General features: G+C 35.4%; 1 protein-coding gene across 3 annotated transcripts in view; it reads left to right on the top strand.

Annotated features, from left to right (window-relative positions):
- Nucleotides 1-12,846, top strand: part of TENM4 (teneurin transmembrane protein 4) — a 3,040,222-nt gene that overhangs the window by 721,100 nt on the left and 2,306,276 nt on the right. The window lies entirely within an intron of this gene.

Raw genomic sequence — 12,846 nt, 5'->3', positions numbered from 1 at the left:
ACCAACTCAAACCTACATGATCAGACGTTAGAGCACACAGATACACACATGAAATCTTTCCAAAGCAGTTGTTTGAAGTGGTCCAGAAAGATCCACAAGCCACAACTTAGATCAAAGAAAAATTAGGGGTAATCTCCAAGTTAAGCTGAATTCCCCATAGGTATTTGTGGCAATTTGCATGTTTGAGGTTTGAGGAGACACGAATAATCAAGTGAGATGAAAACTGTGAAGTCCAAAACTGTTTACTGACAGAGCTTATTTCACTTTTCTCATGCCAGAGAGATGAAAAGATTTCCTCTGATTTTCTTTAAACACTTGATCAACTTCAAAAAAAGGACAGCTGGATAATCCCCACAGACAAGAGGAATTACTAACTCATCAGAAATACATAGACATGGGGACAGCAGTGTGGTTCTGAGTGCTAGCTATGTGACTGGTTGGTGTATCGGGCTATCAATGTCCATTTGTAAACTTTGCCTGTTGGACTTTTATATTAATTGATACCCTATGTTCCATCATCTCTGATCCACATCTGTTCTAATGAAGGGACTATGTAGAGGGCTAAGACCTGTGCATCAAATGAATATTTTAAAGACTAGTCAATTACTTGTATGTCGAGCCATTTTTTTAAGCACATGTTTTCAATCGGGTAAACAGAGCCAGATCCAACCGTCGCGGGTTATAGTGGAAGTGTCAGTTTTTACAGCATAAGCATTGCACAACAAGGAAATGATGGCACCATACAGAAAGAAAAGCAAGGGCACTCCAATATGGGGCAACTCAGCTGCTGAAAAAGTTCGTTCCCTACTAGAAATATGCCCTGATCAGGACTCATTCTGACAGGATTGTGCATGGGAGGCAGACAGACACATCTGAGCATAGACCTCAGCTTTGCCACTTCTCAGTTGTGTGGCCTTGTGTGAGCTGTTAACCTAATATCTTCAGCTATGGTGGCCTCACCTTTGAAATGTAGAGAATGATAGCTAATTTCAGATTTATCTGAGAGTTCAAGATAATACATGTAAAATACCTAGTATGCTAGTCATTTATTATATGATATTATAATGTATATTGTTATTATGATTATTATAATTATTAATACTAATATTAGTTATAGAAACATCATTTGATATATTTCAGTCATTTAGCTGATATTTGAACTCTCTAAGTTCAGTTAGTTTGCCATAAAATTATCTAAATGCATAACCCAATCCATAATGTAAACAGTTGCAGTTTATTGGTAGAAAACTTACACACAGAGACACACATAAACACACACACACACATATTTCTAGAACATAATAATCAGGTAAGGTGGATACATAAATTACAGCACAATAAAATTTTGAAATGTGAACAAAGGTAAGAAACCAAACAAAGATAGGAAATCACAGATAATAGAATAATTACCTTTCCCTCGTGTAATAAAAAGATACTCAAGCTATAGAGATGACATTAAAGCTTCAGGTGTGTATTGGTGGCCTTTTAATTTTATATAGTTCAAGAAATAATTCCTTTTTTTCTGGTGTAATTTTAAACACAGTTATCTAAACATAAAAAATCTGATAGTTGAGTTATTAATTAGATAAGGTATTTCTTCAATGGTGTAAAAGAAATCAAGCAAACAAAAATTTAGATTATTTTCCTCCTGGATTTTCTCCTTTGAGAATCCTCATTAAGTAGATATTTGAAAAGAGTGGGTTTGAGAAAGACTGTTCATTTACTTTTTCTCATTTGCTAAACTAGGTCTAAATTTTCTTTATCAATTTACTTTATATATTATATCAAAATACATGTAGTCATTAACTAGAGGTTTTAAAAAGAGTATAATAATATGGACAAAGGCTTATCTAACAGTAATATTCTATAGTAAAGTAATCAAATTAAATTCTTAGGAATCTGAAAACTTCTCATGACAGGGCTGCTACATTAAAAATGTACAGTTTATTTCTCATTGCACGAGGGCATTTCCCTAAATTATAATGTTAATTTAGCGCTGTAATATAGTTATTCTATGCTATAAATATATTATTAGTTTAATCAATTTAATTTCTTTTCTTAACTTTGTATCCTAGGATGTATTTAACTTTAATGGAAAATTCCTCCCATGGAATAAGGAGAATAAGGCAAAAATGCTCTAGGTAAATGAGAAACATTGAATACTAATTTTCTGTAAAGACTACCAATACAACTTAAACATTTGTGGAATTTCTGCTAAGTCAGTAATAAAGTGCGATGTCACTACACTTTGTAACCAGAAAGACGGAATAAAGCTTGCTGAATCCGGTTACCTAAACTGAGTCATATTAGCAAGTATTTATTGAATGTCTAATTTGTGAAAATCAATGTTCTGAAACTATGAAGGATGCAAATGTAAAGGAGAGGGCATTTCTCTTCTTCCAGATGTTTTAAATTTAGTTAAAAAGGAATGTCTTCTCTCTAGGCATTGGTAAAAAAACAAACAGAGAACATTATACAATCTACTGTTAAAATTGTATGGTAAAGGTGATAGTGTAGAGTGCCATAGGTGGCACTGACTTCAGAGAGGGGAACTTTAGAGATGATGTTAGATATAATTAGTTGTGTTCGAGAGAGATGAACCCTCCAGACAGTGGCACAATGGGAACACAAGCAAGAAGCCAAGCGGTAACACGTCTGCAATAATATTGTAAGGGAACTTTACTACATAGCACAAGTTTTGTTTTAGGGAGTGTTGCATAAGGCTTAACTTATTAATTCAGTCACTTATTGCCTACTTTTAAACTTCACCAGTGAAGGCTATGTTTAGAGGAGAAAATTAACATCAGTTAGCCCACAAATTTTATAGCCTCTTGAGATCTGGGTGTGTAGAAATATCCTTTTTATTTTTTTTCTTTCCCACAATCTTAAACATATTATGGTCACATAATGAGCATTCAACAGAAATGCATTCAACAAAATTGAAATGGCCCTGCTTACTTACAGGTTGTCTACAAAGTCAAGTGTGTAAAATTGTATTAAATTAAATAGTTCATTTGTCTCAAAAGGTCTGCTTATATCCAGAGGAACAGAAGTCTTTGGTAGGTTTTGTCTGTTGGTTTTATATTTTATTGAAAGCATTTAACTATATTTCAGCAAGGTAAACATAAAAGAAGGTTAAAAGGAGTAGTTTTTTAGATGGCTAGGTAGCTAGTATTTGACAGTATAAATTGAATCTGTTCCTTATCTCATAAAGGCAGAAGACACTGAGAATGGGTGAAGAAAATTGGACTTCTAAAATGATAAAATATTCAATAACTCTACTGGGATGAAAATCTTGTTTTTCATAACTTGATTTCTAACCAAATTTATGTTAGGTGAAAAAAAAACTTCATAGAAAACACTTCAGTCTCCTATTTCATTTTGAAACATGTTAATAATAACAAAAACAATGGCAGCACAACTGCAACCATTATTTGGGTTTCTTCAATGTGTCCATTTTCTTCTAAGTGTTTTGCATGTTACCTGGACCCTTTACAATGACCCTATTTTCTAGATAATGAAAGTGAGGCCGACAAAGGTCAACAAATGCCAGAGGTTCTCAGCAAATATGGAGCAGTGTCTTTTTCAAATACAAGGTCTGCTGGATCCCAAAACTCACGCTTATTCCTAATCAATATTTCTCAACATTTAATTATCATCTTAATGAGTTATACTGTAGATAGATATCACCTGAACTGTTTTTTTTTAATTGTGATAAAGTGTACATAACATAGAATTTAATATTTTAGCCTTTTTAAAGTATTCAATTCAATGGCAGTAAGTGCATTCACATTGTTGTGCAACCATCATCATCCATCTTCTGGACTTTTTCATCAACCTAAACTGAAACTGCAAATCCAATAAACAGTAACTCCCAAGTACCTCCTCTGGCCAGGCTCTAGTAACCACTATTTTACTTTTTGTCTCTATTAATTAGACTATTCTGGTACCTCACATAAGCAGAATCATACAATATGATTTGTTCTTTTGTGTCTGGCTTATTTCAAGTTTCATTTATATGGTAGCATGTATCAGAATTTCATTCCTTTTAAAGGCTGCATATTACTTTGTTGTTATGTATATGCCACATTTTGTTGATCCATTCATCCATCAATAGACACCTGGGTAATTGCTACCTTTGGCTAATATAAATGATGATCTATGTACATGATTGTACATATTATCTGTTTAAATCCCTGATTTCAATTATTTGGGGTATATTCCAAAAAGTGGAATTTCTGGGTCATATAGTAAACCAAACTATTTATTATTTGCTTAAAATATTTCTAAAAGTCACCTCATATAAATTAAATAAGTAATTTTAAAGGACACTTTATAATCATTGATGTAGTCAGAATAGACTTGGTTATACTGCAGTAATAAACAATTCCAGGCTGGGCATGGTGGCTCACACCTGTGTGCTTTGGGAGGCCAAGGTGTGAGGATTGCTTTAGGCCAGAAATTTGAGATCAGCCTGGGTGACATAGCAAGACCCCATGTCTATAAAAAAATTTTAAAAATTAGCTGGGTATGATGGCACACATCTGTAGTCCTATCTATTTGGGAGCCTGAGGCAGGAGGATTGCATGAGCTCAGGAGTTTGAGGCTACAGTGAGCTATGATGTAGACCCTGTTCTTTAAACAAAATGTCTAGAATGAAACTGTATATATTGTGCTTATTCTTGATATCTCAGGGGAATCAGTGAGAGGAAGGGGAATTCTACTCTATGAAGTCAGTCAAGGATCCAGGCTGACAGAGACTCCAATATTCTTAGCAACAGAAAGAACAGGAGAACTTCTCAGTTGTTATAGCAAAAAAAGATATTTCTGAAATGTCTCATGAAGGCAATTACTGGCTTTATCCTAAGAATGACTCACATAATGTCTCAGCTCCTTGGTGAGAAATAGTCACATAGTTCTGACAGATTACAAAGATTGGTGGGCTAGGAGGTGGGGGATAAATACTTCTAGAAGAAGAGGAGAAAAGCGTAAGGAGCGGGTATTATAAGTCTCAACCAAAATGTGAAACCAACATTACTTTCTTTACAGGTTATAACAAAAAAAAATTCATATACAGCTGTTAAAATATTTTTTCTATCTAAATTCATTTAAATTATCACCAGAGGTTTAAATGCTGCCTTAGAGAAATGAAGTCCAATCATTAAGGATAGTCTTTTATTGGTTACCTGCAAATAAAACAAACTATTCTAACAAGTAAAAATAAGAGAATTTGGATGAAGAGGGAATGTTACTGAGAAGAAGAAAATAGTTCATTTGCTTATCAACTTACACAAATATTTATTGGATATTAAGTACTACTCTAGGTGCTGAGAATACAATAGAAAGAAATGGTCCATCCCTTCGAAGAACTTGACTGCTTAGCAAGAAACACAGACATTAAAATGAAAAATAATAGGCCAGCCACAGTGGTTCATGCCTATAATCCCAGCACTTTGGGAGGGCAACGCTTGTGGATCACCTGAGGTCAGGAGTTCAAGACCGGCCTGGCCAACATGGAAAAACCCCATCTCTACTAAAAATACAAAAATTAGCTGGGTATGGTGGTGGGCACCTGTAATCTCAGCTACTCAGGAGGCTGAAGCAGGAGAATCACTTGAACCCAGGCAGCGGAGGTTGCAGTGAGCTGAGATCGTGTCACTGAACTCCAGCCTGGGTGACAAAGCAAGAATGCCATCTCAAATAAATAAATAAATGAATAAAATGAAAAATAGCAGATGCAGTGATTATTATACAGGAGTTTTGGTGAATATAATCAAATATACCTAAAGTAGCAGGGGTAGGGTTCAAGAAAGTCTTTGATGTGGACATAAAATTTAAATAATGAAGATGTGTCAGAGTCAAGAAGATTGTTGGGGGATGATAATTTCAGGCAGAGGAAATACCATGTCAAAATTCCTGACAGTGGGAAAGAGCAATGCAAATTTAAAAATAGTAAACAAATCCAGAATTTCTGGAATATAGAGAACAAGAAAAAGTGTAAATCATGAGACAGAGATGTCACTGTATAATGTGCTCTTAGAAGAAATGACTCCTATTATGTAAGGGTGAGACGTCTTGCCTCCATGTTGTAAGTAATTAAATGAAGTCCACGAGAGTGTAAATAAGAACCTCACTGTTTGTACAAATCTCAGCCTGCATCTGAACCCAGTTTTTATAATTCCACTGGCTGTGCTTCCTACAACTCCACAGCCATCATCTAAATTGAATATCATAGCAGAGTTTCTTTCCTTTTGAGAAATATTGTAGGAAAGTAAAATCTAGGTTATAGGAATAAGCAGTTGCTAAAGGTTGGGGAAAAAATCTTCAAAAGATTTCATTAAAAAACATGAATTATAACATGGCTAATGAATTATAATGATTTAAAATTATTCACTCTTGGTAACTGTGAGAAACATAAAACAATGAGATATTTTGTCATTTTCAGTTGGCTGGTTTTGTTGTTGGTGGTGATGCTTTTGCCTTTTTGACCTCTTAAACACAGAAATTTTAAACATTAGGGAGAATGTCAATTCACATAACTTTTTTGGATTGTAATTCTTATCAAGAACCATATAATATATTTCAGTCTCACTTTTTCACCAAGTAATTGTTCCCAGAAATTTAATCCAAATAATCAGATATGTACATAAAAATTTAAATTATGTGTATTTAACTCTGTCTGTCTAGTCTATATTCAAACATTGCTGATAGTGCCAAATTAGAATAACCAAATGTTTTTTGTTCACAAATTTATGAAATTGTGAATAGACATTACAAAACATACTATAAAAGAAAATCAAGTGTAAATAATAATTGTCAAAAATTGTTAATTTGTGAAAAAATCCTTAAAACAATATGCAGGGTACAAGATCAACTATATAAACGGTTTTGTAAGTAGAGTTAAATTCAAAGGCCATATACCAAAATGTTAACATTTGTTGTTACTGTAGGAATTTTGACTTGCTTCCGTAGACTTTCCCCCTTAATTTTCTACAAGTATTAGGTTGGTGTGAAAATAATTGCGGTATTTGCCACTGAAAGTAATGGCCATTTCAAATGCCATTGAAAGCAATGGCAAAAAAAACAATTATTTTCACACCAACCTGAAAACATTAATTATTTTACCAAACAGTAGTTGGTTAGAAATCATGCTTATTACAGAGGGCTAGATAAAAAATGATAAAGCAATTGCATGGTATATAGTACTAAAAATGTTTAAAAGAAATGTTGATATTCTGGAATAAATTCAGAGGACTATAAGCATTTTAAAACAATTTCCATGCTGTTTATATATGCATATGCTACTATGTACACATGTGCCAAACTCCATTCCTTTCCTTCATGAATCTTTTCCTATTTTACTCTACTCCTTCTGATAGGATCGGTTTATGGCTCCATCTAAGCTTGTTTCCATTGTCAACTGGACTACAATTCAACGACACCACCTCCCAATAGACAGTATGGTTGGAAAAAAAAAAAAAAAAACACCTGAAATGAGTCAAGCCCGCCAAATTATCTCTTCTGCTAATTGGGACTCAAATTTGTTCCTAATGAATTGAATATTGAGGCTGTGAGAAGCCAGAGCTATGGTGGATGTACATGTGCCAAAGGGGAGAAAGGGTCTGCAGAAGGAGAGAATGGATGAAGTGATGGGAAAGAAACAGATGATGAGCAGCAGGAGAAATCTGAGTTCCTGCTTTACGGTTCCTGATTCTAGGCTTCATGAATCCTAGCCCATGAAATATCTATATCCTCCCAATTCTGTATCTTATATCCAATTCCCCTTTTGGATTAAACTACTTTGAGTGTACTCAAAAGATTCCAATCAAAGACAATACATAATTATCACTAAATTATCTCTATTTTATTTACATATGACTTAAATTTGGCCTCAGAATTACAGAGAAAGATTTAACTTGAGAGTGCTGAAGATACTTTAGGAAGCTTCTAGGTAAATTTCCTCTGTAAAACATCATAATAATATGACTAATTTTTATTCATCTTGTTTTTGCTTGCCTCCAACAAAGAGGAGCTATCTCATTGGATGGCTTTTTATATTTTAGTTTTCATTTTCCTAGATCTTTTTATCAGTTCTTCAATAAATGAATATATTTGCAGCATTCCCTTTAAATCTTTTTTCCATCCCTCTACCAAGATAGATTTCCAGGGATCACCATATTGCTAAATGCAGTAGTCAACTTTTATTATTCATTTTGTTTCTATTACCTGTCAGCCTTGATCTTGATTCCTATTTCTTCCTTAAAACTTTCTTCTCCAACTTTTGGGAGCACCCTTGGTCCTGGGTATCCTCCTCCTCTCTTGTTTCCTGTGATTCTCCACTGGCTCATCCTATAATCTGAATATAAGCAATAATGAGTATAGGCTCTGGATTGGGCCTATTCAAGTTCAAATCTTGGCTCCAACTCATATTACCCATGAAAGTCAGCACACGTAACAACTCTAAAAATGCTGATAGTACCATTAACTTCATCAAAGTATTCTTGTAAAAGAAATAACTCATTTAATGGCGTAAGATAGTGTCTGAGACATAGAAAAGGCTCAGTAAATAGTAGTTATTCTTTTTGTATTTCTATTCTTCAAAGCATAACATGCCTTTCTTTTCATGCTGTATTTTCTGTCTCAAAATGTTTTATTCATGCCGGAGGTTTTAGGTACTATTTTAATTCTTGAAATGTGTAATTTTACATCTCTAGTATAGACCTCTCTTTTGGGCTCCAGTCTTATCTTAACATTTCTAATTGGATCTCTCAAAGAAACCACAAACTCAGCAGGTCTAAAACAACACTTATATTTTTTTCCCTAACAAAATAGGTTTTTTCACCCTACTTTCCCTTTGAATGGCATATCATTAGCACAATGGCACAGGTTCAAAACTTAGGAGCCATTGTTTTCATCATATTTCTCATGTGACATGGTACCATGTAGTACAGATCTTAGTTGCTAAATATCATTAGAATTTATTCCCACTGTTCACACTGCTATCACCCCAGGTTAAGCCTCATCATTGTCTTAACACCTTAAAATTATCCCTTCCAATCTGTTTCATACACTTCAGAATAGTGAAGTCTTTGTTGAAAAAAAAAAGGTAAATACAATATAATAATAATGCTCCCTTCCCTATCTCTTTTATTTTTTCCATTACTTTTAGAATAAAAAACAAAATCCTTAATATGCCACAAAACTTGGATGGATTGCCCAGGTTCCCAGCCTCAGGAGCAACTTCATTTCAATTGCTTCCTCAAGCTTCTGTGGTCTTGTCATCCCCTGTTTTTCCTGTGCTCAACTCCAGGGTCTTGGGCATGCTTCTCTTTTGCCTGATAATTGCTCTCCTCCTCCAACTACTGTGTGTAGTTAATCTCTCCTTGTCTTCGGCTCTCAAATCTCACATGTTGTTTCTCAAGGACCTCGTCCGTGATCCTCAATACTACATCACATCACAACTATCTACATGTTTCCTACATAGTTTTTATCAAGTTTGTAAGTATATTTTTGATTATCTGACTAGCAGCTATATCTCCTCTTAGACTGTAAGCTCATAATTTCTTCTCAAAAGCTGCTGAAGTATCTAGAATATAAGATATTCAAAGAGTATTTTTGAATACATGAATGATTCCTGCAAGACAAGTTGGCAGCCTGAAAGAAATTAGAATCTCATGGAGGAAGCTTAGGGTTATACTGGGTCCTTGGCTATGTCATGGGTTTTAATGTAATTTTGTTGACATTAGAGAGTAGCTACAGTACTATAGTTTCCTCAGGAACAAACATGTTTTTCCCACTCGTTTCCTCAGTCAACCATTCCATAACTATTCATTAATAGAATATCGCCTTCCCCAAAGTACACAAAATGTTGCAAATATATCTGTGAACAGAACAAAGTTGACCCTATTTCTCTTAGAGCTTATAATAAAGGCATACAGTCCTAATATCTCAGAATCACAAGAAAACAATTTTAATAAAGAGTTCCATGAAACGCTAATCTTATAATATATTCCAAAAATAAATGCCCTAAGAAGTCTGAGCAATGCTGCACATTGTATTTCTCTCATGGAAATTCATTTTAAAATTAGCTCATTTAACGCTCTGAAAATGTCTGCAACAAAGAAATTATTTACATTTATGTAACCCAGAATTTTTTTTTTTTTTTTTGAGACAAGATCTTGCTCTGTTGCTCAGGCTGGAGTATAATAGTGCAATCATGGCTCACTGCAGCCTCAACTTTCTAGGCTCAAGTGATTATCCCACCTCAGCCTCCCAAGTAGCTGGGACCACAGGCATGTGCCACCATGCCTAGCTAATTTTTAAAATTTTTTTAGAAATAGGATCTCCCTGTGTTTCTCAGGCTGGTCTGGAACTCCTGGGTTCAAGCTGTCTTCCCACCTTGGCCTGCCAAAGTGTTGGGATTACAGGCATGAGCCACCACGCATGGCCCAGAATTTCTTAAATGTGCGTTTTGCTTGTTTGTTTTGTTTTTCTTTTTGCCAAACTCCTTTGATGAGAAGCTTATTACTTCACCAGAGAATCCATTTCGTATTTAGACCACCCTTTTCTGTTGAGTCAAAAGCATCTTAGAATCACTGGATTCTGAAGTTTGGAATAATTAAATAGATAATTTTGGCTAATGGTTTATAAGCTTTCTTGACCTGCAGAGTCCTTTTTTTTTTTTTTTTTTTTTTGAGACAGGGTCTTTCTCTGTCACCCAGGCTGGAGTACAGTGGTGCAGTCACAGCTTACTGCAGCCCCAGCTTCCTGGGCTCAAGTGATTCCCCTGCCTCAGCCTCCCAAAGTGCTGGGATTACAGGCATAAGCCACCATACTAGACTGACCTGAGGAGTCCTTTTTTGAAAGAAAATTGTTTTGAAAATACAAACAAGCACGGTGCTGCTCTGGATGAAGCTGATGGTGAGATTTGAGCTCCATCAGCAAGGCTCCTTAGTGAGCTCCACAAAATATAGTTTGAAAATCAGTGATTTTGTCTGACCCCATCAATTTAAGTATCAGAAGATGGAAATATAAAGTGGCAAGGAACAATCTAAGAGCACATACCTGGTCAGATGAAGAGTAAGAATTAAAACTCAGGTCATTCAACTCCAAACCAGTGCTTTTTTCTTTCTAACACACAGCCACCCTACTCAGGTTGTGAGTTGTGTGTCCTGGGGCAAGACAGAATTATAAGTTTCACTTTACTATGTGGCAGCAATACTGAGCTCTTGTCTGCTCCCTAAACACACCAAACTCATTCTCACCCTTGAGCACTTGTGGGTCTGTTACCTGTCTGCCTGGAGTGCTTTGGCTCAGACCTTTGTGCAGCTGGTCCTTACTTGTCATTTAGGTCTCAGCTCAAACATGTTGCCTCCTCAGAGATGCCTTTCCTGAGAACAGAGTTTTAATACTCAATATTCTACACTATAAATAATAAATACCATATTTAAACTTCTTTCTAACACTTATTGTCAATATCTGATTTTTATTTTGCTAATGTATTGGATTTCTTGGTTATTATTGATCTCTCACCAGAAGGAACACTCTGTGAGTCTTTCCTATAGATTCCTGAATCCTAGGACCAAAAGAGAGGCACTTCACAAATATTTTTTGTTTGAGTGCATAACAAGGCAGCACTGTGTGTCGGGGCTGCCTGCTACCTGCGGTGGCAGTGAGTTGCTTGTCAAACAAACAGAAGTCAAATGTACAGTTACCAAGAGTGCTGGATAAAGGACTCCAGAAGGCTCGGCCAGATCCTCTGAGTTCCCCTTTAGCACTGGTTTGTTATGAACCAGAGAGATTGGGATTGTTTCTGTATGCAGAAAATGCCTTTGCTTTCCTCTCTGAAAGTTCAACTCTGATGCAGCCCAGTACTTAGTATTGCAGCAATTTTTGTCCCATATACAAAGATTAAAATATATACATTTTAGATGTTCCCCTTTTTAAATCACTACAAGACAATAAAACTGTATTTACTCCCATCTAAATTTTGTAAAATTTTCTTTACCACCCACATCAATAATTGTAGCTGGGGATACTTTACGAGTGAATTTTCATTTGCTTCTCACCATTCCCAATGTTGTCACATTATTTTAGGATCTGTTGGTTGACTCATCTGCTTAATACCAATTAGCTTTCTGCCCTGTTCCTTCAGTTGCCTCTCCAGGCTTCCTTCTTCACTGATGTCGGATTTTTCCCATTACAAATGAGTAACTTTCTACTCCTACTAGTTTTCCGTGGCTACTGTAATAAATTGCTGTAAATATGGTGGCTAGAAACCAGAAGTCCTTAATCAGTTTCACTGGTTTGAATTCAAGGTATTGTCAGCCTCATAGTCTTTTGAAGTTTTATGGGCAAATATGTTCTGTGTGTCTTTCAACTTCTGGTGCCTGCTGGCATTTCTTAACTTGTAGCCCCACCACTCCAATTTTCAAGGCCAACAGCTTCAAATCTTTCTCTGTTCCATTTTCACATCTCTTTGTGTGTGTGTGTGTCCAATCTCCCTCTGCTTCCTTTTTATAAGAATTCATGTAATCACATGGAGGGCCTACCTGGATAATCTGGAATAATTTCTTATCTCAGTAGTTTTACAAGTCTTACGTAATAAGTTAGCCGTATAGGAGTGGGTGATGGTGATGAATGACAGGGTCATTAATCTGTAAGCCTTCAAGATTATGGGGTTCTGTTTATTATCTTAAGGGGCCGAGATTTCTATGCTTTAAGCACCTTATTAATCAAGAGTAGAAACTTCCTTTTATATTTTGACCAAAATCTGTAAGAAACCCCAATATGAAAAACAATTTAAGGGCATTTTACTTATTCATAGTCATTTTTCAGGTCTCAGTA

Source organism: Pongo abelii, chromosome 9 (genome assembly GCF_028885655.2).
Source record: "Pongo abelii isolate AG06213 chromosome 9, NHGRI_mPonAbe1-v2.0_pri, whole genome shotgun sequence".
NCBI lineage: Eukaryota > Metazoa > Chordata > Mammalia > Primates > Hominidae > Pongo > Pongo abelii.
The sequence above is the reverse complement of the archived record's forward strand: the minus strand, read 5'-3'. Positions and strand labels throughout refer to the sequence as shown.